Genomic DNA, 27,038 nt, shown 5'->3' with positions numbered 1-27,038 from the left:
CATAAAGAATGATATTATAAGTAGATTAGAGGAACAGAGTGTAGTCTACCTCTCAGACCTGTGGAGGAGGAAGGAATTTATGACCAGAGGAGAACTAGAGATCATTATTGATCACAAAATAGAAGATTTTGATTACATCAAACTAAAAAGTTTCTGTACAAACAATACTAATGCAAACAAGATTAGAAGAGAAGTAACAAATTGGGAAAATATTTTTAAAAGTAAAGGTTCTGACAAAGGTCTCATTACCAAAATATATAGAGAACTGACCCTGATTTATAGGAAACCAAACCATTCTCCTATTGATAAATGGTCAAGGGATATGAACAGACAATTCTCAGATGATGAAATTGAAACTATCTCCACTCATATGAAAGATTGTTCCAAATCACTACTGATCAGAGAAATGCAAATTAAGACAACTCTGAGATACCACTACATACCTGTCAGATTGGCTAAGATGACAGCAACAAATAATGATGAATGTTGGAGGGGATGTGGGAAAACTGGGACACTGATACATTGTTGGTGGAGTTGTGAAAGAATCCAGCCATTCTGTAGAGCAATTTGGAACTATGCCCAAAAAGTTATCAAACTGTGCATACCCTTTGACCCAGCATTGCTGTTATTGGGATTATATCCCAAAGAAATACTAAAGAGCGGAAAGGGACCTGTATGTGCCAAAATGTTTGTGGCAGCTCTTTTTGTTGTAGCTAGAAACTGGAAGATGAATGGATGTCCATCAGTTGGAGAATGGTTGGGTAAATTGTGGTATATGAAGGTTATGGAATATTATCGCTCTGTAAGAAATGACCAGCAGGAGGCATACAGAGAGGCTTGGAGAGACTTAAATCAACTGTTGCTGAGTGAAATGAGCAGAACCAGAAGATCACTATACACTTCAACAACAATACTGTATGAGGATGTATTCTGATGGAAGTGGAAATCTTCAACATAAAGAAGATCCAACTCACTTCCAGTTGATCAATGATGGACAGAAATAACTACACCCAGAGAAGGAACACTGGGAAGTGAATGTAAAATTGTTAGCACTACTGTCTATCTACCCAGGTTACTTATACCTTTGGAAGCTAATAATTAATGTGCAACAAGAAAATGGTATTTACACACATATATTGTATCTAGGTTATATTGTAACACTTGTAAAATGTATGGGATTGCCTGTCATCGGGGGGAGGGAGTGGAGGGAGGGAGGGGATAATTTGGAAAAATGAATAAAAAAATTAAAAAAAAAAAGAATATTAGAAAAATATGGATATATAGAAAAATGCAATGTCTCTAATAAGAGGCAACATGGAGACACTATGACATAGAGTCAAGAGGACCTGGACTCAAATCTTGCTGCAGAATTTATCTGGGCAAAACATACAATAATATTCCATAACATTCATATACCACAGTTTATTCAGTCATTCTCCAACTGATAGCTATCCACTCAGTTTCCAGTTTCTAGCCACTATCAAAAGGGCTGTCACAAACATTTGTGCACATGAGGACCCCTTTCCCTCCTTTAAGATCTCTTTGGGGTATAGGCTCCATAGAAACACTGCTGTATCAAAGGGGCTGCACCTTTTGGTAGCCCTTTAGCTCCCTGGCAGACCGTCCCCCTTGCCCTTCGAAATATACCTGTTCTGAACTGCTCCAGAAATTTAAAGATGAAGAGACTGGAATTCTCCATCCAGAACCAAGCTTTTTTCCAAACCCGGCAAGTTTACAAAACAGGGGCAGAAGTCTACTTCCCTGGCCTGCTTAACCAGAACTCCCATTCATGTTTTGGGGCTCAAATCCTTCTCACAAATTCTACCCATGGGCAACCCCAAGACCACTGGCCTCCTCTGGGTCAGCCCCCCCCTCACGACACTCTGACTCATGGTATCCTTGTCCTTTCCCTATGCCATGTGGTATCACTCCTAATGCCACCAAGCTTTCCAAACCCACTTCTCCTTAGAGCTAACACTGTTAGGATGCTTAGCCCCTTTTAGGATTTAGCATGACCCAAACTGCTGTTTCCTTTCTCCTGGCAAATGGCAAATTCCACTAAAGAATGACCCTTTCTTTCCACATTATTAAATCCCCTTTCTATCTGCTCCAACTTCACCTCATATCTACCACTGCAGGTGTCCATTATATCTCTCAAACTCTGGGTCTTGGAAATACATTTTGGTACCAGCTAAAACATTCTGCTACTCTCTATGCCCTCCTCTCTCCTGCCTCCCTCTCTCTCTTTCTCCACCATTCTACCATGATTTCACTTTCCTTCTATCAACCTATTGCATCAATACTATTTAACAATTTTAGATTTCAGTATAATGAAAATAATCGCTATTTCATGAGCAACTTCAAAATTTCCATAAGTAACCGCTGAATAAACAGAACACAGCCTGTCACAACAATGCATAGGAATCTTAACTTATAGTCTTTTTCCAATTCAACATACACACCAATGAAGAAAAGTCGTTGCTTTTTTCTTTTTTTTTAATCAACACATTACCTTGTGCTATTCATAGTGGATGTTGCATTCAAACTGTCAATTGCTTTTACAAATCAATCTTTCTTGTCACTTGATTTTGAAACCTTCCATAGTTTAGCTAATATCTAAATAACTTTGGGCCAAATTTTATAAAGCTCATACAAATGTCCAGCCAAGCTGATGAAATTTTAAAGCATAGGTCATAACTTTTACAAATTACCCAATAAACATTTTAGAAAGCAATATATTTCATCTAGTTAGGGGATACAAATATGTGACCTCTTAAGGTAAGTTACCAAAACTTTGTTTTATCTTCCTAATTTTTAACGTTAAATTATATCACATACAGATGGACATTTTCTGTAATGTTTCAATGTCTGCACACGAATCTCTAAGTTTTTGTGATTAAAGTAAACAAATTCACAATTCTAGCACATACCAGTGAATGAATAGTGATTATCTCATGCCATTGTAATAGAGACCCATCATCTAAAATTTACAACTCATCTTGATATCTAAGGAGGTGGCCTTAAGCACAACATTCCAGGTGTAAAAGCCACTCACTAGAAATTATTTCTACTTAACCAAGTTGTAGATTATCAATAACCTCATCCTTCATTGGGATCCTTGTAAATCCAACTAGTTATTTCTCAGGGATAACAAGGTTCCTCACAAGATACTTTCAAGAAGCTTAACATACTTACAATTGAAGAGAAATTCCAGAAAATGACTCCTCTTCACTTTCTGGTTACATTCTTTGACTGATACCCTCTTTCTTTGTCCTCTTTCACCTGTCTCAATTGAGAGCTGCATATTCTCAGGTCTCCAGGCTTTCAAAGTACAAACCAGATCCAGATAAGTTTTAGGGATTTTTTTTTCAGATAAAAAATTTAAGTTACAAGCCAAATCTCACTTCTACAATTAAAACAACAACAACAACAATGTTACTTTTTGGTTGTTTTTGGCAGTCCACACAAATCTTTTACTCTTTCCTCTGTGAATCAGAAAAGGCTTGAGGAGTAGGCTATTGCCTGCCAGGATTTAAAGGTAATCAACTGCTTTTCTGTTTTTCCCTAACATTCTCAATCTATTCCAACTTCCCTTAACACAGCCAGAGCAGAGATGACAATTTCCATAGCGTCTACTAGGCTTTAATGAGAGATCTTTAAAAGATGTTTTTACAGCTTACATGAGACTAACATGAACTGATGCTAAGTAAAGTGAGGAGAACCACGACATCATTGTAAGTGGCAACTCAAGATTATAGGATGATCAATTCTGATGGAAGTGGCTCTCTTCAACAATGAGGTCATTCACGCCTAGGGCAATGATCTTGGGATGATGAGAGTCATTTCACCCAGAGAGAGGCCTGTGGGAACTGAGGGTACCTGACAGTATTTCATTTTCACACATTTTGGTATTAATTGCTTAAATTTTATATTCTTTCCCAATTTTTTTTTTTTTACTTAATGATCACATTTTGACTGCACAGCAACATTATTGTGTAAATTTGCATGCCTATTTTGGAAGGAAAATGTATTTTATCCATGTTAAACATATTGTGGATGGCATGTAATCTGGTTAGTGGTTGGGAAGGTGGGAGTAATTGAAATGCAAGGTTTTTTAAGGATAAATATGTATCCTTGCCTACGTTTTGCAAATAAAAAGCTTCAAAAAAAAAATAAACAAAATGAAGTTTAACAAAAGGATATGAATGGAGGTAAAGAATATCGGGAAGGTAGAGAGGAGGAGAAGAAGGAAAATACCAGTTATGTTGTCCTGTCAGTAAAGAAAGCAAATTATCTGTCCTGGACTTGAACCAGAAAGAGAAAAGCAATGAAAGCTGAATCAAAAAAAGTTTGACATGGAAGAATAACATTTCCTTCTTATCTCTGCACGTCAGATACAAATCTATTTTTTTTTTCCCTTATTAATGAACGGTCAGACAAACACAAAGATATACAAAGTTAAATGTTGCGAAATACTTTTCATCTTTTGTAAAGATACCCTCTGGGTGGAAAATGACAAAAGTATGTAATGAGAATCAGTGGGCCATACAGTTTGAAAGCCAATTAAGGCAGAGTGGCTTAGGTTCAGGAACTATGTAACCAACAAGCTTCCTGTTTCTGTACATATACTCCAGCCTTGCAATCACAGAGGTGACTGGAAGAACTCAAGTGATAGAACAGAAGAAGGGTTGCATGTGATGTCATCCCTACCTCACAAACAGTTACTAGGATAAAAGCCCAGGAATCTCAACCGCTGTGCTCTGTGCGGTAGAGAGAGAGGGAGAGAGAGCAGGAGAGAGAGATAGAGAGAGTGAGGGAGAGAGCCAGAGAGCGCCAGAGCCAAAGACAGAGCGAAAGGGAGAGAGGTGGAAGGAGGAGGAGAGAAGGAGAGAAGTAATAGGAGAAGGAGAGGAGACAGGTGGTAGGAGAGAAGGAGAGGAGAGAAGTGGTAGGAGGGGGGCAGGGGGCAGGGGGGAGGGGGAAGGGGGGAGGAGGAAAGGGGAGGGACAGGGAGGAGGGGAGGCAAAGGGGGAGGGCTCAGGGAGGGGGTTGGGGGGGAAGGGTATAGAGGTAGAGAAGTTAGAGAAGACAGAGATAGATATAGAGAAGATAGATATTGAGAGAAAAGATAGAAAGCAACTGAGAGATTGCCTTTGTCTCATCTTCGACAAGTCCTTACAGGTAGGAGGCTTTACAATAACACACTATTCTGGGGATAGGTAAAGCCAAATATGGAGAAGGAGGAATGAGCGAGTTTGTATTTGGTGGGGGGGAGGTGTGTCATTTTGTGGGAAGTCATTGTTTCTAGATATCAATGTGAGAGATATACCTTGTACCAGCAATAGGACATGGACAAGATGGTTGTTCCTCTGTACTCAATGGGGGGATACAACTGAGATCATGAGAGAGTACACTCTCTTGTAAACTCTGCTGAGGTAACTCAAACCATTTGAGACTCACTTATAAAGAAAATAGCTTTTTGTTGTTATCCTGAAGAAGCTTCTCTGTTCTTGAGTAGAACAAAGACCAGGGCCTGGGAGTTAGGATGACAAAACTTTCAAATTCAACCTCACACAGAGCTGAGTGTTCCTGAGGCAAACCTGTTTGCCTTTATTTCCTCACAGGGTTGCCATAAGGATCAAATGAGATGGATGGTATGTTGGGAAAGGTTTGAGTGCAGTGCAAAGGAGAGAAGGGAGGTGCTTCCTCTCTCTCTCTCTCTCTCTCTCTCTCTCTCTCTCTCTCTCTCTCTTCTCTCTCTCTCTCTCTCTCTCTCTCTCTCTCTCTCTCTCTCTCTCTCTCTCTCTCTCTCTCTCTCTCTCTTTTTTTCTGATATGATCTCAAGACTGCCTCCTAATACTCATTGTTAGAACATTCAAACAATTCCATCCAATGGGGGATCAAGCTGAACCATCAGAGACTTGTGGATCCCCTTAGGTGGAGAGGAGATGGGGCAGTGCAGCATCATATTTCTTAACCTTTTTCTGACAATTCACCTTTTGAAAACTTCCATCTTTCTCCAAACCATATTTTAAATTGTTAAAAAAAAAAATTGCAATCTCAAAACGAATATGTTTTCCTCTTATTTTTTTATGATTTTTATTTTTTGATTAGATGGGGTGGACAAGGTTGTTGTATGAATGTGTGAAAAAATTATCTCCTGTAGTTGGGTAGCCAATCTGTCATTTCTTCTTAGAGAGGTAGTGTGCCTTAAAACACTGAAAGGGTTAAGAAAGGTTTGTCCAGGGTAGAAGTGTTAAGACTTTCAGGCCTCTTTTTCTGGCCCTTCTGGCCCATATCATAGTTTGTACTTTGCCCTTAGGTCTTGTGCATTTGAGCATACAAATAGGAGAGAACTCTTTGGGGAAAGAAGTAGCAGGAATCCAGCCCATGGACTGTAAGCGTGATAGGTCCATAGGATGTTTTGAAATCAAAGAAAATTGAAATTATTCTCAGAAATTTTGTGTTTTGGGCCGTCTGATAGAAGTTATCCACCAGAGCAAACAAATGAACTTGACAGATTCTTCTTTATGCAGACAGACAGTTGCCTTCTAGATTCCATTCTCTTTTTCTTCTATTGACATACAAAGGATTTTCTCCATTGCTGCCTTTGGATTGCTTTGAATGATGAGGAGAGAAGAAAGAAGGGATGGAGAAAGGAGGAAAGAGAGAAAGGGATCTTTAGGAATGGATCAAATTGGTTAAAATGGATAAAAAAAATTTTAACAATTATGTTGGGGCTGGCTCTATTGTAACAACAAATAAGATGATGAAAGGCAATAGCTGGGCTGTGCCCAATGAGCTATTAGGGCTTTCTTATACTACTTGCTGCTCATTTAGCTGAGAAGATGGGGTAGTGATTGGAACCAAACTTAACATTTATTTGTTGACATTTTTTTCCCTCAGGAAATTCTTGAACCTCAGGATGGGGAAAAAAAATCTGATATTGCCTCAAGGTGAGAATCAATTACTCAAGAAATATGTAGTAACATTTGTTCTTTTATCAGGCACTATATTAAATGAGGAAGCTATGCCCAAAAATTCATTCTAAGTGGTAAGACCAAAAGCACACCAACAATATGCCAGATAAATATAGAGTATGGAAAAGTCATGTCAGAAGGCATAATCCTAATGGAACAATGAAGCTATCAAAAGAGTGTAGGAGACAGGTGAACAGGGTGAACTGGTTGTTTGCTATGCGACTAAAGAAAAGAAAACTTCTGGGGGGAAAATGTTGAGGAAGGAATTAAAAGATGCCTAACTCAATGGATGATATGTGGGCTAAGCAAAGGGAAGACTGGTGGATGACTGAGCATGTAAACCTGGGTGACAGAAAGGGGAAGTTCAGAAGAGGGCAGAGAGTGCAGGACAAGGAACAGATTCTGTTTTGGTCACTTTGAGCTTTTGGTTCAGTTGGACAAATGGGACAAAATGTCCAAAAGATAATATGTGGGAATTTGGGAAGAGAGCTCAAGTGAGAGACTGAAGCAGGGTCAATACACCTGGGATGGGTTTCAGCTTGATCTGTTTACATTGCAACATAGGATGATGACACTTTTAACTGCTTAGGACATTATCCTTATTCTGATAGGTAAAAGGAGTATAAGTAGCCAGAGAAGAAGGAATATGAGTGGAATATGAAAGGATAATATCTTTTTTAAAAAATTGATGGAAAGACTGATGCAGGAATGTACAGGAAAAAAGGGGGGGAAAGAAGTGGAATGGTGCAAATTACCTGCCATAAGAAAAAGAGGCATGAAAGTGTTTTTCACTGAAGGGGAAGAGAGCGACCAGAAGTTGGTTGAGTGAATTTTGCTCTTATCAGTCTTGGTTCAAATAGGAGATACCCTAAATATAAACTAGGGATATGGAACTCTATTTTAGCCTGCAGGAAAATAGCAGGGGAATGGAATATGGGAAGAGGGGAGGTGACAAAAGCTCAGATTATTTTGGGGAAGTCCTTGATCAATAATGAAACACCTTTGAGGAAAGTCAGACTAAAAAGAGAGAGAATAAATGAAGGCAAATACAATTAGCAATGGTAAATGGAAAAAAAAAAAAAAAAAAAAAAAAAAAAAAACAATTTTTGAGGCAAGTTCCTCTGATGACATATCATTGTTCCCTGGGAAATGATGAGAAGAATGTTCTCAGGTGAAAAAAAAAAAAAAAAAAACCCAAACCTGCAAAGTCCTCCATGAACAGAGTGAAATATGCCATACGTGAAATGACAGCAATGTTCTGGGGTAAACAACTGAAAATGATTTTGTTATTCCCGTGAATACAATCATCCACAACTACTCTGAAGGGCTTACACAAAAAACAAAAACAAAAAAACCCCATCCATTCTCAGAAAAGGAATGATTATGTCTGAATATAGATAGAAGCATTCTTTATTTCACTCTTCTCTCTACTTTTAACTTAATTTTTTGGAGACTTTTATTTTTCATTAAGGTAGAAGATTATGTATTTATTCACAACTTTTATATAAAAGTTTGCATAATTATAAATGTGTTTCAATAATTGTAAGTGGGAATCAGGGGAAAAAACCTAGAAAGCAAAAATCTTGAAAGCAAATGTCAAAGAAAAATATTGACTACATTGGGCAAAATATTCAATAAATTAAACAGCAAACATTCCATTCACTTTTATACTTTGGAAATTATGAGAGTAACTTTGCGTTTAATTAGTAAGAAAGTGAGAAATGACAGTGTAGAGTTAAGAAGAGTGAGAAAGGGGGAAGAAAGAATGGAGGCCACAGTCAATAAACATTATGTACTCTGGGCCAAGCTCCATATTAAGCACTGAGGCATATAAAGAATGGCCCAAGCCAGGCTCTGGTCTGGAGGAGCTCCCAGTCTAAGGGGGTGACCCCATACTAACAACTGTACAAATAAGTCGGTTCCCAGAAAAATGGGAAGCAATGGAGTTGCCTCTTGGGCTTCCTCCAAGTATGTAAGGAGGGAGAGCATATGCTGGAGCACACTGACAAGGGCCCAGTTATCCTCCAAAGGCCAGGGATCACTCTTGGTAGGTCATAAACCCTATGCTGCTGCTATCTTTCCCACCCCAAATGTGCTTCCTGATTCCTTCCCCTTTGCTCATCTTTTCCTTCTTCATTCACAGACTTGGTCCAGGAGGAGCAGAGGAGCTGTTTCCAAAAATTTAAAAAATTTCTATTCCCAGATCCCCCTCACCTTGTTGCTCCCTTAAGCAGCAGTGCTTCTTTGGAGGAAAGCCCAAATGTCTTTTTTGACAGCGATGCCCCATCTAGTAGTTCCTCTGATACCTCTATCGACCTAGGTCAAGACCTAGGAGAGGACCTAGGAGAAGAATCAGAGGAAGAAGAAAGCCCACCATTTATTATAAAAGTGACTATTCGTTGGCCAAATCGGCCAGTCAAAATAGAGCCGGAGCCTCCCACAGAATGTGACACCTGCCCCGAGATATTGGAACCCTCCTCCAACTGGCCCCAAGGAGAGGATAATGAAGAAGTGAGCCCACCCAGTACTCCCTCCCACAGAAGAGGCTGTGGCCTCTTTCACATTTTTAGGCTAGGCACGTGTTGGAGTGGACGCTCTTAAGAGCCACAAGTGCTAATTCCACCACCCCCAACCCCCCACAAACACACACACATAGAATGTGATGTTGGCTGGATGTCAAGGAGGCGGGATGATAAAGAGGCAGGATGTCATAGAGGCAGGCTGTCATGGAGGCAGGATGTCAAGGAGGAAGAATGTCAAGGAGGAAGAATGTCAAGAAGGAAGGATGTCAAGAAGGCAGGATGTCATGGAGGAAGGACCTCAAGGAAGCATGATGTCATGGAGGAAGGATGTCATGGAGGAGGCAGGAGGTCAAGGAGGAAGGATATATTGGAGGCAGGATTTCAAGGAGGAAGGATGTCATGTTGGCAGGATGTCAAAGAGGCAGGATGTCATGGAGGAAGGATGTCAAGGAGGCGGGATGATAAAGAGGCAGGATGTCAAGGAGGCAGGATGTCAAGGAGGAAGAATGTCAAGGAGGCGGGATGTCTAGGCGGATGGATGTCAAGGAGGCGGGATGATAAAGAGGCAGGATGTCAAGGAGGCAGGATGTCAAGGAGGAAGAATGTCAAGGAGGCGGGATGTCTAGGTGGATGGATGTCAAGGAGGCGGGATGATAAAGAGGCAGGATGTCATAGAGGCAGGATGTCAAGGAGGAAGAATGTCAAGGAGGCGGGATTTCTAGGTGGATGGATGTCAAGGAGGCGGCATGTATTGAGTCAGCAATTTCCATTATATACACCTTTTGGTCAAGAAAGGCACAGAGGCAGGTGTATACAAGAAAAATCATGTCCTGCAGCAATGACTCAGTGACTTTGTCAGGTGGCGTGTTGGTTTTCCACCCAATAATTTGGAGGCATTGGGTATAAGTGGAAAACAGAGCAAAGCCTCTCCCCAGGCCATCATATGGCCAAACTGAAGAGTTTCCATTGTCTCCATCTATCCATTTACTTTTTTTCTCCACTCAATGACAAATTCTGGTGCATTCCAAGGACTTGCAGAAGCTTGTAAATGTCCTTGATGAAGTTGCTCCTATTCTATACCTACTGAAGCTGAATGTTTTCACTTTGTAAGATCTCTTTCCCACTGATTGAGGCAGAACCTTTCAGTTGTAAAATAAAAACTTCTCATCTTTAAATTCCCATCTCAGAGGTAGCACTAATTTCAGCTCCTATAGATCCTTTTGTGCCAGACATATGGGCGTTTGCTGTAATCTTTTGCCAATTACCAGACCAGCTGGGACTTCTAATAGCTGTGTGATCTACATGTGGGTCTAGCCACCTTTTCAGTGGTGTGTCGTTCATACAGATGACGAGCAAAGGACGTTCAGGTGTTACAGCTGCAGTTCTAATATCCCTGATTTCTGTTGCTGGAAGTCAAAAGTTTGAATAAATAAATCACCCAATTGTTTTGCACCAGTGTGAGTCCATAAATCTGATGTTCCTTCTCCTCCTGGGTCACAGATCACACAGTGTCTATATTACTGAATGGAACAATAGTTACACATTCCTCAGTTTCCCAAACCCTCCTATGAATAGACAAGTGTCTTATAAGCACCCTCAGGGATGAGGCCATCAAGCTCACACTGAGTGGAAGCAAAAGCTCTGCAAGGTGAGCCAAGAGGAGTTCCAGTTTCCCAGAAAACATCTCTGTAGTCCTATAGGCATAAAAACTACTCTCTAACTGCAAACTCTTACCCACACAGGCTTGTTAGAGACTAACTGAGCAGGTTGGAATGCAGCATTTTCAGAGAGACTCTGACCATCATCTCTCCTTGACTGAGGCAATGAAGACACTTCCCACCTTTTGTAATGAAGACTTAGGGGCTAGTGGGCCCTGCTGATATCATTGCCCTTCCCACTCCTCCTCCTCAGGCCACTGAAGGTGGAGTGGAGGTAGGAGGGTCAGGAAATGGAAAATCCCCAAAGGCACATGCTCAGTGGTGGGCAGAACTGAAGCAGAAACTGAATTTGCATATGAAAAGAACCAAATCCCATCCCCATTAGCAGGGTAGTTTCTGTAGTAAAATGCCTACTTTGGCCAGTAGATCCTCTTAAGCAGCAGCAAATGAGATAAATTAACAAAATGCTAAAGAGGATTCCTTTGGTTAGTTTCCATATGGCAGGTTCACCAGCTTTCTGCTAGTTTTTTTCCTTCTCAGTTTCAGCCAGTAGGCAGAAGTCTTTCTGCTGTTCTAACTGCTCTTAGCTAACTTTTTCTCCTTTCTCTAACTCAACCTCTAATTCAGCCTGTAATTGTCTTCTCTTTTTTAATTCTTTGTCATGTGATTTTTTGGTTGAGCTCTAACTCAACCTAGACTTCTTGTATTTTTTACTCTCTACCCTCAAGCATCCTGATTAGCTCTGGATTTTTTTCTTGCTGAGGTGTATTTAATGGGCATAGGAGTAAAGGCCTTGGAGCTTGAAAGCAAGCTCCTGCTGTTCTTCAGAAGTGACCTTTGTTGAAAGACCATCCATCTGGCTCTTTAACCTATTTACATGAGCCACATGCATAGCTGTGGGCTGGAGCTTGATCCTAGGTATCCTTAGATCCATAATGCCTCTCTGCATTCCCTCCTGGGTGAGGCACTACCTTGTCTTCAAGATTAATTACTGGGGGCCTGGCAGTCTACAGCACACCCCAAGTTTGGGCACCACTTATGATAACTCTAAGCATTCAGGACATTTGTGAATGTCCTGGTTCCACTCTGCATTCACTATTGCCAGTGTCTCCTAATACCCAGGTCCTCAGAGGAATCTCCCTCCATTCACTTTCTTTTGCAGTGTTAAACCAGTTTTACCATGCTTACCTCTGTCTGAGGTCTTCAAAGATCTCTGGCCATCATTCCATAAGAAGGATGGTTTAGATACACAGTAGAGGGTTTAAGAACAGCCATGTGCAAGCTCAAGGTCTTTTATTCACATGTTCTCCTCCTGCCAAGCTGACCTCCTGGTGACTCCCAGAACACCAGGCCAAAGAGGACCTGCTTCCTCCTCCCACAGCTTAAGGAGGTCTATGAGGTCCCTGGAACAGCCAATCAGAAAAAGAGACGCCTCCTGTTGATGATGTGCATCTCAATTCCACCAGAGTTCCCACCCATGAGGTGGTCCCTGGGAGTTGACAGCAGACCCACTTCCAGGGGACTCAGGCATTATTGCTTCTTTACCTCCAGTTTCACTGTGCCTGACTCCTCCTTGGACCATTACACACTACCATCTCAACAAAATCTATTGTGGAAAACACATAGGGAGAAACGTGCCAAATTTCAAAATCCCTCAGATCAAAGGCAAAATTTTGGAAGGACAAAAAATTCAAATAGGCAGGGGTTACAATTGGAATTGAACAAGACACATCAGCAACCCCAGTAAAATACTGGAAAGATTTCAACAGAGGGCTGATTGTGAGAGGGGGGTGGAGACAGGGCAGATAGGAAGGAGAAAAAGAGACAAGGCACCAGGGAGGGAGGCCAACTGAGGAAGGGAGGGAAGACATAAAGAGGGGAAAATTGAGACAAAAGGAGAGGGAGGAAAACGAGAGAAGATGGCAGAAGGCTGAGATCTTACTTTGGAAAGATTTCATAGAGTATAGTATTTACTTTAAAATTTATGACTTTAATCTTAAAATTATTATTTTTCCAAATAGAGTTTTCAACATTCATTGTCAAAATTTCTGTTCCCAATGTTTCTCCTTTGCTCCCTTAATCCCTTAATCCCATGTTGCTCAGACAGCAAGTGACCAAAGTGAAAGAATTACAATTTTTTACACACCTAACCACATTCCTCACTTATGGAAGAAAAAAATCTGACCCCCAGGCAAAAAACAAGGACAGAGGGAAAAAAGCAGGAATCTGTGTGCAACCCCCTGACTCAAATGGGCTACTCTGAGACATGTCCACATGCCCACAGAAAGCATGGGTTCCCTCCTCGTAAGGAGAGGTCCCAGCACACCAAGGGAGCAGCCCAGCATGATGTGAGGTCCCAGGCCAAAACTAGGGAATGGATTAAATAGCAAAAGTCTCAGCTTCATTGGATGGACTGAAAAGGAAGTAACCATTGGCCAATGAAACAGCAATGCTGTCTAGGTCCTGTAGGTCACATGACTGCCTGAAATTTTGGCTGAGGGTCTGACCTCTTTTCCCCTACTGACCTTTAAAAATAGGGATCATGTGGCTTCCTGAAATTTAGAGCCAGGTCTGACCTTTCCTGTCCTACAATCCTCTGAGAAGAGGAACCATGTGATGTCCTGAAACCAAGGCCTGAGCTGCTAGAGCCTCTGGGAAACCACCTCCTGGTCCCATTCAGTCCCTTCTCTTGCACACCACCTCACCAGTCCTGATGCATTTCTTCCAAGAGGACATCCTTGTTATCAAGGCCTTCAGGCTGGTTCCTCTCCTCAGTACTAACTGTAACCTGCCATCTACCATTTAGAAAGATCCAATAGCCTCCCATCAGTGGAAGAGTTCCAAAACCACTTTTGCTGAGAAATCTTGGCCCACATCCTTATCTCAGATCAAGCAAAAGCAGAAACTGATCTAATTAAAAGAGATATGGAAGGAAACGACATCCTGCTGAAAGGTAGCATAAACAATCAAGCCATATCAATACCAAACATATATGCACCAAGTGGTATAGCATCTAACTTTCTAAAGGAAAAGTTAAGAGAGTTGCAAGAAGAAATAGACAGTAAATCTATAACAGTGGGAGATCTCAACCTCGCACTCTCAGATTTAGAAAATCAAACCACAAAACAAATAAGAAATTTAAAAAGTAAATAGAACATTAGAAAAACTAGGTATGATAGACCTTTGGAGAAAACTGAATGGTGATAGAAAGGAATATACTTTCTTCTCAGCAGTTCATGGAACCTATACAAAAATTGACCATGTATTAGGACATAAAGATCTCAAAATTAAATGTAGGAAGGCAGAAATAATAAATGCCTTCTTCTCAGATCACAATACAATAAAAGCTATATTCCATAAGAAGTTAGGGGTAAATAGACCAAAAAGTAATTGGAATCTGAATCTTAAAGAATGACTGGGTGAGGGGGCGGAGCCAAGATGGCGGAGAGGAAACACACGACTCAGTGAACGTCCTCACTCCCTCACAACCAATTAGATAAATTAAGTCTCAGAATTAGCTCAGGACTGATAGATACCACAAGGACTTGAAGCACGACTTACCAGCTGAAGAGAATCTGGAGTTTCAACAGGAAAGGTCAGTTCTCAGGGGAGGAATAAGAAAGACCAGCACAGACGGTGGGGTAGGGGCACACTGCGCCCATTGCGCTGGGAGGGGCTCTGGGATCAGAGAAGCCACTGAGGTAAAGGAATCTGGCACAGGCTGTTAGCTCTTCTCTGCTAATTATTTAGCAGTTCAGAAGAGAAAGCCAAAATATTTTAAAACTCAGATTAGATTTTCCCGGACCCTGGGGGTGACTCAGGCACCAGGGGGTGTGGCCTCAGCTCCCTCCTGAGAATAGTTAAGAGACTGACAAGTGGGTGGATACGGCCCAAGGCAACACACACTGCCTAGCTTAGCTGGAGGGAGTGGAACTCAGCTCCAGGAAGTCCCAGAGAAGCGGAACCTTTGAACTAGGGACCGCGGTTTCTGGCAGACACTTCCAGTTTGAGCGCAGGGGCTTCTCACGTCACCTGCTGCAGACGTCCACTCCCCACCCGGACACATAGGCTGAGCTTCTTGCTGTCTTCACTATTCTACGCCCTCGAAGCACAGCAGTGCTAATCACCTCTGAGGCGCTTCCAGGGAGGGGGTGGGGAACTCTCTCCCAGAGCTCTATCTTAGCGCGGGCGCAGGGGCCGCTGCATCCATCCGGTCTGGGAGGAAGCTGGTAAAGAAGTAAATAATTTCCTACCCCAGGGACAGACCCCAAAACATTTTTTAAGTATGAGCAAAAAAGCTAGAAAAACTATAGATTCCTTCTATACAGAGAAAGAGCGGTTATCCAACCCCGAGGAAGTTAACAGCAAAGATTCAGAAGATAACAACCTAAAGGGGAACGATTCCTGCCCCCCATCACATAACTCTCTCCTAGAAGAAGCTCTTAAGAAATTGAGGGAGATCGAAGAAAAATGGGGCAAGGAAAGGGAAGTTATGATAGAGAATAACAACGTCCTGAAATTGGAGTTGGAAAAAATAAAGAATTCACAGGAGATGCAGGGAAACAAAATTAGTGAATTAGAAAAGGTTAAAAAAACACAGGAAAGTAGGATTTCTGAATTGGAAAAGATAAAAAAGTCTCAAGAAAATAGAATTTCTGAATTGGAAAAAGAAAATAATTCTCAAAAAAAAAAAATTAGGGAAATGGAAAAAAATTCAATAGAGCAAAATAATTCATTTAAAAATGAAATTGGGCATTTACAAAAAGAACTAAAAACTGTGAAAGAAGAAAATAACTCCTTAAAAGTCAGGATGGAACAAATAGAAATGAATGATTCACAGAGAACCCAAGAATCAGTCAAACAAAACAAAAAAAATGAGAAGCTGGAGAACAACGTCAAATACTTACTGGGAAAATCTATAGACCTGGAAAATAGATCTAGGAGAGATAATCTGCGGATTATTGGACTTCCAGAAAACTATGACCAAAAAAAGAGCCTAGATTCTATTTTACAGGAAATTATCAAAGAGAACTGTCCAGAGATAATAGAAACAGAAGGGAAAGTAGATGTGGAAAGAATTCATCGAACTCCTTCTGAAATAGACCCTAAAAAAAGAACACCACGGAATATTGTGGCTAAGCTGCAGAATTACCACACAAAGGAGAAAATCCTGCAAGCAGCTAGAAAAAAACAATTTAAATACCAAGGTGCCACAATAAGGGTCACCCAAGATCTGGCTGCCTCCACATTAAAAGATAGAAGGGCCTGGAACCTGATATTCCGAAAGGCAAAAGATCAAGGACTGCAACCAAGAATGAACTACCCAGCTAAGTTTAGCATCTTTTTCCATGGAAGAAGATGGTCATTCAATGAAACAGAGGAATTCTATATGTTTCTAAGAAAAAAACCAGACTTAAACAAAAAATTTGATCTACATCCACAAGACTGAAGAGAAACAGAAAAAGGTACACAGAACCCTTGAGAACTGTAACTTTGTTGTGGGTATATAAAAAATACTCAAGGATAATTTGATTTTACTGATATAAAAGAAAAAAAGGGGGGTGTGGTAAAGGGAAGGAGGTCGGTTCAGAAAAAGGGGAAGGAGTGATAAAAAGAGGGAAACTACATCCCAGGAAGAGACATAGAAAATACACCATATCTGAGGGAACTTAGTGAGGGGGAGAATCATTGTGTGAATCTTACTCTCATCAGAAGAGGCTCAAAGAGTAAATAATTAACATATTTGTTTTTCAGAGAATTTTCTCTCACCTCATTAAAAGGGGGGAGAGGAAAAGGGGAAAGGAAAAGGAGAATAAGTGAAGGGACTTGGAGGGAGGGGGGAGGGATCCTAAAAAAAAAAAAAAAAAAAAAGAGGGAGGGTTGCGCGTCACAAGGGGGGTTTGTAAATTAAATATCGGGGAGGGGGATCAGGGGGGTCAAGGGAAAAAAGTATAATCTGGGGATAATACGATGGCAGGAAATACAGAATTAGTAATTTTAACTGTAAATGTAAATGGGATGAACGATCCCATCAAACGGAGACGGATAGCAGATTGGATCAAAAAGCAGAACCCTACAATATGTTGTCTACAGGAAACACACTTAAAGCAGGGAGATACATACAGAGTAAAGGTAAAAGGTTGGAACAGAGCTTATTATGCTTCAGGTAAAGCCAAAAAAGCAGGGGTAGCTATCCTTATCTCAGATCAAGCAAAAGCAGAAGTAGATCTCGTTAAAAAAGATAAGGAAGGAAACTATATCCTGCTGAAAGGTAGCATAAATAATGAAGCCATATCAATACTAAACATATATGCACCAAGTGGTATAGCATCTAACTTTCTAAAGGAAAAGTTAAGAGAACTGCAAGAAGAAATAGACAGTAAAACTATAATAGTGGGAGATCTCAACCTAGCACTCTCAGATTTAGACAAATCAAACCACAAAACAAACAAGAAAGAAATTAAAAAAGTAAATAGAACATTAGAAAAACTAGGTATGATAGACCTTTGGAGAAAACTGAATGGCAATAGGAAGGAATATACTTTCTTCTCAGCAGTTCATGGATCCTATACAAAAATTGACCATATATTAGGACATAAAGATCTCAAAATTAAATGTAGGAAGGCAGAAATAATAAATGCCTTCTTCTCAGATCACAATGCAATAAAAGCTACATTCAGTAAAAAGTTAGGGGTAAATAGACCAAAAAGTAATTGGAAACTGAATAATCTCATCTTAAAGAATGACTGGGTGAAAGAGCAAATTATAGAAACAATTAACAATTTCGCCCAAGATAATGATAATGATGAGACATCATATCAAAATCTTTGGGATGCAGCTAAAGCAGTAATAAGGGGAAATTTTATATCTTTAGAGGCTTATTTGAAGAAAATTGAGAAAGAGAAGATTAACGAATTGGGCTTACAACTTAAAAGGCTAGAAAAAGACCAAATTATAAACCCCCAACCAAAAATTAAACTCGAAATACAAAAATTAAAAGGAGAAATCAATAAAATTGAAAGTAAAAAAACTATTGAATTAATAAATAAAACCAAGAGTTGGTTTTATGAAAAAGCCAATAAAATAGATAAACCTTTGGTAAATTTGATCAAAAAAAAGAAAGAGGAAAATCAAATTGATAGTCTTACAAATGAAAAGGGGGATCTTTCCACCAATGAAGAGGAAATTAGAGAAATAATAAGGAGTTACTTTGCCCAACTTTATGCCAATAAATTTGATAACTTAAGGGAAATGGATGACTTTCTCCAAAAATATAGGCTCCCTAGATTAACAGAGGAGGAGATAAATTGCTTAAATAGTCCCATTTCAGAAAAAGAAATAGAACAAGCTATTAATCAACTCCCCAGGAAAAAATCCCCAGGGCCAGATGGATTCACATGTGAATTCTACCAAACATTTAAAGAACAATTAGCCCCAATGTTATATAAATTATTTGAAAAAATAGGGGATGAAGGAGTCCTACCAAACTCCTTTTATGACACAGACATGGTACTGATACCTAAACCTGGTAGATCGAAAACTGAGAAAGAAAATTATAGACCAATCTCCTTAATGAATATTGATGCTAAAATCTTAAATAAGATATTAGCAAAAAGACTTCAGAAAATCATCTCCAAGATAATACACTATGATCAAGTAGGATTTATTCCAGGAATGCAGGGCTGGTTTAATATTAGGAAAACTATTAATATAATTGACCATATTAATAATCAAATTAATAAGAACCATATGATCATCTCAATAGATGCAGAAAAAGCATTTGACAAAATCCAACATCCATTCCTACTAAAAACTCTTGAGAGTATAGGAATAAATGGATTATTCCTTAGAATAATCAGGAGTATATATTTAAGACCGTCAGTAAGCATAATATCCAATAGAAATAAACTGCAACCTTTCCCAGTAAGATCAGGAGTGAAACAAGGTTGCCCACTATCACCATTACTATTCAATATAGTACTAGAAACGCTAGCCTCGGCAATAAGAGCCGAGAAAGAGATTCAAGGAATTAGAGTAGGAAATGAGGAAATCAAACTATCACTTTTTGCAGATGACATGATGGTATACTTAGAGAACCCCAAAGACTCTGCTAAAAAACTACTAGAAATAATTCAAAATTTCAGCAAAGTGGCAGGATACAAAATAAATCCACATAAATCCTCGGCATTTTTATATATCACTAACAAAATGCAACAGCAAGAGATACAAAGAGAAATTCCATTCCAAACAAATGTTGAGAGTATAAAATATTTGGGAATCCATCTACCAAAGAAAAGTCAGGAATTATATGAGAAAAATTACAAAACACTTGCCACAAAAATAAAATCAGATTTAAATAATTGGAAAGACATTCAGTGCTCTTGGATAGGCCGAGCAAATATAATAAAGATGACAATACTCCCCAAACTAATCTATTTATTTAGTGCTATACCAATCAGACTCCCAAGAAACTATTTCAATGACCTAGAAAAAATAACAACAAAATTCATATGGAAGAATAAAAGGTCGAGAATTGCAAGGGAACTAATGAAAAAAAACTCAGAGGAAGGTGGTCTAAGTGTACCTGATCTAAAGCTATATTATATAGCAGCAGTCACCAAAACCATTTGGTATTGGCTAAGAAATAGACCGGTAGATCAGTGGAACAGATTAGATACAAAGGACAAAAAAGGGTACATCTATAGCAATCTAATCTTTGACAAACCCAAAGATTCCAACATTAGGGATAAAAATTCATTATTCGGAAAAAACTGTTGGGAAAACTGGAAATTAGTATGGCAGAAATTAGATATGGATCCACACTTAACACCATATACCAAGATAAGATCAAAATGGGTCCATGATTTAGGCATAAAGAGGGAGATAATAAATAGATTAGAGGAACAGAGGATAATCTACCTCTCAGACTTGTTGGAGGAGGAAGGAATTTATGACCAGAGGAGAACTAGAGATCATTATTGATCACAAAATAGAAGATTTTGATTACATCAAACTAAAAAGTTTCTGTACAAATAATACTAATGCAAACAAGATTAGAAGGGAAGTAACAAATTGGGAAAATATTTTTAAAAACAAAGGTTCTGACAAAGGTCTCATTTCCAAAATATATAGAGAACTGACCCAAATTTATAAGAAACCGAACCATTCTCCAATTGATAAATGGTCCAAGGATATGAACAGACAATTCTCAGAGGAAGAAATTGAAACTATATCCACTCACATGAAAGAGTGTTCCAAATCACTACTGATCAGAGAAATGCAAATTAAGACCACTCTGAGATACCACTACACACCTGTCAGATTGGCTAAGATGACAGGAACAAATAATGACAAATGTTGGAGGGGATGTGGGGAAACTGGGACACTAATACATTGCTGGTGGAGTTGTGAAAGAATCCAGCCATTCTGGAGAGCAATCTGGAATTATGCCCAAAAAGTTATCAAACTGTGCATACCCTTTGACCCAGCAGCGCTACTACTGGGATTATATCCCAAAGAAATACTAAAGAGCGGAAAGAGACATATATGTGCCAAAATGTTTGTGGCAGCTCTTTTTGTTGTAGCTAGAAACTGGAGGATGAATGGATGTCCATCAGTTGGAGAATGGTTGGGTAAATTGTGGTATATGAAGGTTATGGAATATTATTGCTCGGTAAGAAATGACCAGCAGGAGGAATATAGAGAGGCCTGGAGAGACTTAAATCAACTGATGCTGAGTGAAATGAGCAGAACCAGAAGATCACTGTACACTTCAACAACAATGCTGTATGAGGATGTATTCTGATGGAAGTGGAAATCTTCAACATAAAGAAGATCCAACTCACTTCCAGTTGATCAATGATGGACAGAGGTAGCTGCACCCAGAGAAGAAACACTGGGAGGGGAATGAAAATTGTTAGCACTAATATCTGTCTGCCCAGGTTGCATGTACCTTCGGATTCTAATGTTTATTGTGCAACAAGAAAGTGATATTCGCACACATGTATTGTACCTAGATTATATTGTAACACATGTAAAATGTATGGTATTGCCTGTCGTCGGGGGGAAGGAATAGAGGGAGGGGGGGTAAATTGGAAAAATGAATACAAGGGATAATATTATAAAATATATATATATATATATATATATATATATATAATAAAAAAAAAAAAAAAAAAAAAAAGAATGACTGGGTGAAACAGCAAATTATAGAAACAATAATTTCACCCAAGATGATGACAATGATGAGACATCATACCAAAGTCTGTGGGATGCAGCTAAAACGGTAATAAGGCAAAATTTTATATTTTTAGATGCTTATTTGAACAAAATAGAGGAAGAGAAGATTAATGAATTGGGCCTGCATTGTAAAAAGCTAGAAAAAGACCAAATTAAAAACCCCCAACCAAAAATCAAACTTGAAATACAAAAATTAAAGGAGAAATCAATAATATTGAAAGTTAAAAAAAAAAAAAAAAAAAAAAAAACTCTTGAATTAATAAATAAAAGCAAGAGTTGGTTTTATGAAAAAGCCAATAAAATAGATCAACCTTTGGTAAATCTGATCAGAAAAAGAAAGAGGAAAAATCAAATTGTTAGTCTTACCAATGAAAAGGAGGATCTTTAAACCAATGAAGAGGAAATTAGAGAAATAATAAGGAGTTACTTTGCCCAACTTTATGCCAATAAATTTGATAACTTAAGTGAAATGGATGACTTCTTCCAAAAATAGAGGCTTCCTAGATTAACAGAAGAGGAGATAAATTGCTTAAATAGTCCCATTTCAGAAAAAGAAATAGAACAAGCGTTTAATCAACTCCCTAGGAAAAAATCCCCAGGACCAGATGGATTTACATGTGAATTCTACCAAACATTTAAAGAACAATTAGCCCCAATATTATATAAACTATTTTAAAAAATAGGGGATGAAGGAATCCTACCAAACTCCTTTTATGACACAGACATGTCACTAATACCTAAACCAGGTAGATTGAAAACTGAGAAAGAAAACTATAGACCAATTTCCTTAATGAATATTGTTGCTAAAATCTTAAATAAGATATTAGCAAAAGGACTTCAGAAAATCATCGCCAAGGATAATACACTATGATCAATTAGGATTTATGCCAGGAATGCAGGGCTAGTTTAATATTAGGAAAACTATTAGTATAATTGACCATATTAATAATCAAATTAATAAAAACCATATGATCATCTCAATAGATGCAGAAAAAGCATTTGACAAAATCCAACATCCATTCCTATTAAAAACTCTTGAGAGTATAGGAACAAACGGATTATTCCTTAGAATAATCAGGAGCATATATTTAAGACCCTCAGTAAGCATAATTTGCAATAGAAATAAACTGCAACCTTTCCCAGTAAGATCAGGAGTGAAACAAGGTTGCCCACTATCACCATTACTATTCAATATAGTACTAGAAACGCTAGCCTCGGCAATAAGAGCCGAGAAAGAGATTCAAGGAATAAGAGTAGGAAATGAGGAAATCAAACTATCACTCTTTGCAGATGACATGATGGTATACTTAGAGAACCCCAAAGACTCTGCTAAAAAGCTATTAGAAATAATTCAGAATTTTAGCAAAGTGGCAGGATACAAAATAAATCCACCTAAATCCTCAGCATTCTTATATATCACCAACAAAATGCAACAGCAAGAGATACAAAGAAAAATTCCATTGCAAACAAATGTTGAGAGTATAAAGTATTTGGGAATCCATCTACCAAAGAAAAGTCAGGAATTATATGAGAAAAATTACAAAACACTTGCCACAAAAATAAAGTCAGATTTAAATAATTGGAAAGACATTCAGTGCTCTTGGATAGGCCGAGCGAATTTGATAAAGATATCAATACTCCCCAAACTAATCTATTTATTTAGTGTTATACCAATCAGACTCCCAAGAAACTATTTTAATGACCTAGAAAAAATAACAACAAAATTCATATGGAAGAATAAAAGGTCAAGAATTGCAAGGGAACTAATGAAAAACAACTCAGAGGAAGGTGGTCTAAGTGTACCTGATCTAAAGCTATATTATATAGCAGCAGTCACCAAAACCATTTGGTACTGGCTAAGAAATAGAACGGTAGATCAGTGGAACAGATTAGGTACAAAGGACAAAAAAGGGTACATCTATTGCAATCTAATCTTTGACAAACCCAAAGATACCAACATTAGGGACAAAAATTAATTATTCGGAAAAAAACTGTTGGGAAAACTGGAAATTAGTATGGCAGAAATTAGATATGGATCCACACTTAACACCATATACCAAGATCAGATCAAAATGGGTCCATGATTTAGGCATAAAGAATGATATTATAAATAGATTAGAGGAACAGAGTGTAGTCTACCTCTCAGACCTGTGGAGGAGGAAGGAATTTATGACCAGAGGAGAACTAGAGATCATTATTGATCACAAAATAGAAGATTTTGATTACATCAAACTAAAAAGTTTCTGTACAAACAATACTAATGCAAACAAGATTAGAAGAGAAGTAACAAATTGGGAAAATATTTTTAAAAGTAAAGGTTCTGACAAAGGTCTCATTACCAAAATATATAGAGAACTGACCCTGATTTATAGGAAACCAAACCATTCTCCTATTGATAAATGGTCAAGGGATATGAACAGACAATTCTCAGATGATGAAATTGAAACTATCTCCACTCATATGAAAGATTGTTCCAAATCACTACTGATCAGAGAAATGCAAATTAAGACAACTCTGAGATACCACTACATACCTGTCAGATTGGCTAAGATGACAGCAACAAATAATGATGAATGTTGGAGGGGATGTGGGAAAACTGGGACACTGATACATTGTTGGTGGAGTTGTGAAAGAATCCAGCCATTCTGTAGAGCAATTTGGAACTATGCCCAAAAAGTTATCAAACTGTGCATACCCTTTGACCCAGCATTGCTGTTATTGGGATTATATCCCAAAGAAATACTAAAGAGCGGAAAGGGACCTGTATGTGCCAAAATGTTTGTGGCAGCTCTTTTTGTTGTAGCTAGAAACTGGAAGATGAATGGATGTCCATCAGTTGGAGAATGGTTGGGTAAATTGTGGTATATGAAGGTTATGGAATATTATCGCTCTGTAAGAAATGACCAGCAGGAGGCATACAGAGAGGCTTGGAGAGACTTAAATCAACTGTTGCTGAGTGAAATGAGCAGAACCAGAAGATCACTATACACTTCAACAACAATACTGTATGAGGATGTATTCTGATGGAAGTGGAAATCTTCAACATAAAGAAGATCCAACTCACTTCCAGTTGATCAATGATGGACAGAAATAACTACACCCAGAGAAGGAACACTGGGAAGTGAATGTAAAATTGTTAGCACTACTGTCTATCTACCCAGATTACTTATACCTTTGGAAGCTAATAATTAATGTGCAACAAGAAAATGGTATTTACACACATATATTGTATATAGGTTATATTGTAACACATGTAAAATGTATGGGATTGCCTGTCATCGGGGGGAGGGAGTGGAGGGAGGGAGGGGATAATTTGGAAAAATGAATAAAAAAATTAAAAAAAAAAAAGAATATTAGAAAAATATGGATATATAGAAAAATGCAATGTCTCTAATAAGAGGCAACATGGAGACACTATGACATAGAGTCAAGAGGACCTGGACTCAAATCTTGCTGCAGAATTTATCTGGGCAAAACATACAATAATATTCCATAACATTCATATACCACAGTTTATTCAGTCATTCTCCAACTGATAGCTATCCACTCAGTTTCCAGTTTCTAGCCACTATCAAAAGGGCTGTCACAAACATTTGTGCACATGAGGACCCCTTTCCCTCCTTTAAGATCTCTTTGGGGTATAGGCTCCATAGAAACACTGCTGTATCAAAGGGGCTGCACCTTTTGGTAGCCCTTTAGCTCCCTGGCAGACCGTCCCCCTTGCCCTTCGAAATATACCTGTTCTGAACTGCTCCAGAAATTTAAAGATGAAGAGACTGGAATTCTCCATCCAGAACCAAGCTTTTTTCCAAACCCGGCAAGTTTACAAAACAGGGGCAGAAGTCTACTTCCCTGGCCTGCTTAACCAGAAATCCCATTCATGTTTTGGGGCTCAAATCCTTCTCACAAATTCTACCCATGGGCAACCCCAAGACCACTGGCCTCCTCTGGGTCAGCCCCCCCCTCACGACACTCTGACTCATGGTATCCTTGTCCTTTCCCTATGCCATGTGGTATCACTCCTAATGCCACCAAGCTTTCCAAACCCACTTCTCCTTAGAGCTAACACTGTTAGGATGCTTAGCCCCTTTTAGGATTTAGCATGACCCAAACTGCTGTTTCCTTTCTCCTGGCAAATGGCAAATTCCACTAAAGAATGACCCTTTCTTTCCACATTATTAAATCCCCTTTCTATCTGCTCCAACTTCACCTCATATCTACCACTGCAGGTGTCCATTATATCTCTCAAACTCTGGGTCTTGGAAATACATTTTGGTACCAGCTAAAACATTCTGCTACTCTCTATGCCCTCCTCTCTCCTGCCTCCCTCTCTCTCTTTCTCCACCATTCTACCATGATTTCACTTTCCTTCTATCAACCTATTGCATCAATACTATTTAACAATTTTAGATTTCAGTATAATGAAAATAATCGCTATTTCATGAGCAACTTCAAAATTTCCATAAGTAACCGCTGAATAAACAGAACACAGCCTGTCACAACAATGCATAGGAATCTTAACTTATAGTCTTTTTCCAATTCAACATACACACCAATGAAGAAAAGTCGTTGCTTTTTTCTTTTTTTTTAATCAACACATTACCTTGTGCTATTCATAGTGGATGTTGCATTCAAACTGTCAATTGCTTTTACAAATCAATCTTTCTTGTCACTTGATTTTGAAACCTTCCATAGTTTAGCTAATATCTAAATAACTTTGGGCCAAATTTTATAAAGCTCATACAAATGTCCAGCCAAGCTGATGAAATTTTAAAGCATAGGTCATAACTTTTACAAATTACCCAATAAACATTTTAGAAAGCAATATATTTCATCTAGTTAGGGGATACAAATATGTGACCTCTTAAGGTAAGTTACCAAAACTTTGTTTTATCTTCCTAATTTTTAACGTTAAATTATATCACATACAGATGGACATTTTCTGTAATGTTTCAATGTCTGCACACGAATCTCTAAGTTTTTGTGATTAAAGTAAACAAATTCACAATTCTAGCACATACCAGTGAATGAATAGTGATTATCTCATGCCATTGTAATAGAGACCCATCATCTAAAATTTACAACTCATCTTGATATCTAAGGAGGTGGCCTTAAGCACAACATTCCAGGTGTAAAAGCCACTCACTAGAAATTATTTCTACTTAACCAAGTTGTAGATTATCAATAACCTCATCCTTCATTGGGATCCTTGTAAATCCAACTAGTTATTTCTCAGGGATAACAAGGTTCCTCACAAGATACTTTCAAGAAGCTTAACATACTTACAATTGAAGAGAAATTCCAGAAAATGACTCCTCTTCACTTTCTGGTTACATTCTTTGACTGATACCCTCTTTCTTTGTCCTCTTTCACCTGTCTCAATTGAGAGCTGCATATTCTCAGGTCTCCAGGCTTTCAAAGTACAAACCAGATCCAGATAAGTTTTAGGGATTTTTTTTTCAGATAAAAAATTTAAGTTACAAGCCAAATCTCACTTCTACAATTAAAACAACAACAACAACAATGTTACTTTTTGGTTGTTTTTGGCAGTCCACACAAATCTTTTACTCTTTCCTCTGTGAATCAGAAAAGGCTTGAGGAGTAGGCTATTGCCTGCCAGGATTTAAAGGTAATCAACT

At 38.7% G+C, this 27,038-nt stretch overlaps 3 long non-coding RNA genes across 3 annotated transcripts in view; 1 reads left to right on the top strand and 2 right to left on the bottom strand.

The window, feature by feature from the left end:
- LOC141540896 (uncharacterized) overlaps positions 1–27,038 on the bottom strand; it is a 72,932-nt gene that overhangs the window by 36,432 nt on the left and 9,462 nt on the right. The window contains exon 2 of the long non-coding RNA XR_012481607.1: positions 12,349–12,563. This is a non-coding gene — a long non-coding RNA (uncharacterized LOC141540896). The remainder of the gene's footprint in view (positions 1–12,348; positions 12,564–27,038) is intronic.
- On the bottom strand, positions 2,812–9,469 carry LOC141540899 (uncharacterized). Its single transcript, XR_012481610.1, has 2 exons — positions 9,195–9,469; positions 2,812–3,321 (listed from the first exon to the last, which is right to left on the bottom strand). It is a non-coding gene; the product is annotated as an uncharacterized LOC141540899 (long non-coding RNA).
- On the top strand, positions 5,123–9,210 carry LOC141540877 (uncharacterized). The gene is made up of 3 exons (XR_012481599.1): positions 5,123–5,181; positions 6,907–6,956; positions 9,124–9,210. It is a non-coding gene; the product is annotated as an uncharacterized LOC141540877 (long non-coding RNA).

This window comes from Sminthopsis crassicaudata, chromosome 1 (genome assembly GCF_048593235.1).
Source record: "Sminthopsis crassicaudata isolate SCR6 chromosome 1, ASM4859323v1, whole genome shotgun sequence".
NCBI lineage: Eukaryota > Metazoa > Chordata > Mammalia > Dasyuromorphia > Dasyuridae > Sminthopsis > Sminthopsis crassicaudata.
The sequence above is the reverse complement of the archived record's forward strand: the minus strand, read 5'-3'. Positions and strand labels throughout refer to the sequence as shown.